The following is a 1,755-nucleotide window of genomic DNA, read 5'->3' on the forward strand; positions in this document are numbered from 1 at the left end:
GTCTCACCTTTGTTGGCAGCAAGCTCAACATTCCAGCATTATCGTGTTGTTTATTTTACTGTGTTTGCGAATGCACTGTCACAGCTAGGAAGACTTCACAGCTTTGAATATGAATGTAACATCTGGTTTAGTTTCAATAACATTGATACTGCAAATGCAAATACAATTTTTTTTTTTTTTTTGTATTTCAACAAAAAATCTCAGATTGTCATTTTAATGAAGGCTGATTTCCACATTTCAGTTCTTGAATGCCAGGGCTTTGTCCTATTTTCTTTCTTTCTTTTTTTTTTTTAACTTGGAAGGAAGCATAAATGTGTTGTAAGCACATCCCTTACTGCTCTTTCCATTTGGTTGTAACTCTAACTAATTTGTAAATTTGCCGTGTTCTTCATCTGTCAGATTTTGAGGACTCCATGCAACGGGAAAAACATCTTCTTTATCCTACGTGAACTTATATATTGAGACAATTTTGTGACGTTATGGCATATGATTCATCTCTTATTCAGAAAACCAAAATCACCTTCTGATAAAAGCCATATGGCAAAGACTTTTGGTCACTCTCGTACACTAAAAGCTTTCAACAGAGATTTTAAAAACCCTCCCCCGATGTGATGTTTATTGGAGCAAGAGCAGAAGACAGAGTTGGTGTCTACATATGCCATTCATAGGCTGCAGATTTCCGTTTTCAGGTCATGATGCTTGGATTCACTGAAATGTCCTTTAAGCACAGCTACAAGTTAAATAGTGAGGTTATATTTAAAATAACCTTCTCTAGAAACTTCTTATGTCTATTACAGGTTCGACTATGAAAACAACCCACTGATGTACAAGCGAAAATTTTCCTTTAGGAGATTTGTTTAGTTGGAAGAAATAAAACTATGTAGAAAAGAAGAAAACTAAAAACAAAAGTCAAGATATGATTTTTAGTGTGATATTTGCCAATATTATGGAAATTTAGAAAATGTAGAAAATATGTTTGGCTAAGTATTCAGGAGGAAACACAGAAAAATGAAAATTAGTGTTGAGCTGTGTTGATTAAATTGATAACCTGAGTGGGGGAAGGCATTCTGGGCAAAGGGAAGAGACTGATAAAAGGCCTGAACAGTGGAGAAATTTCAGATGTTTAAGGGTACAGTTTTCTACCCAGTCGCAGCAGCCCAACCTGAGACTGGTTCACAAGTTGCCCAAACGTTGCTTAGCTACTCCCGGGCTTGGCCTGGGGCATCTCAGCTCTGGGTCCCACAGGACAATGAACCTTTGTACATTGATCCTACAGTGCCTGGAATATTAGCTGTATACTATCTTGTAGGTATGTCCTGATTTGAATAATATTTTGAAATGATGTTTTAGGTTACAGTAGTTAAAGCTTCCAGATCATTCTAACTAGATTAGAGGTTCAATGAAAACAGGAATTAGAGAGCTTTCAAGATCGAGTCTGTTCTTGTTACTCATGGTGTGTGCGTGTGTATATATACACTTACACTCACACGTACACACACATACATATAAATTCTTATGTACATATATTAATACATACTCATTTCATCCTCAGAGCAAACCTATGTGGTAACAGAATATGGGCTATTTTTCTCAACTAGCAGCCGTGATACTATGTAGACCAGGGTTTCACTGCTGCTGGTATGTGTCAGAATCTACACTAGCTTCTCTAATTCTCCTTGGAAGGGAAGGAGATGCAACAGCAACATCAACAACAACAAAAAAGCTTTGTAATCAGATAGACTTTCTTAACAGGCC

This window comes from Propithecus coquereli, unplaced genomic scaffold (assembly GCF_000956105.1).
Source record: "Propithecus coquereli isolate 6110/MARCELLA unplaced genomic scaffold, Pcoq_1.0 Scaffold109, whole genome shotgun sequence".
NCBI classification, from domain to species: domain Eukaryota; kingdom Metazoa; phylum Chordata; class Mammalia; order Primates; family Indriidae; genus Propithecus; species Propithecus coquereli.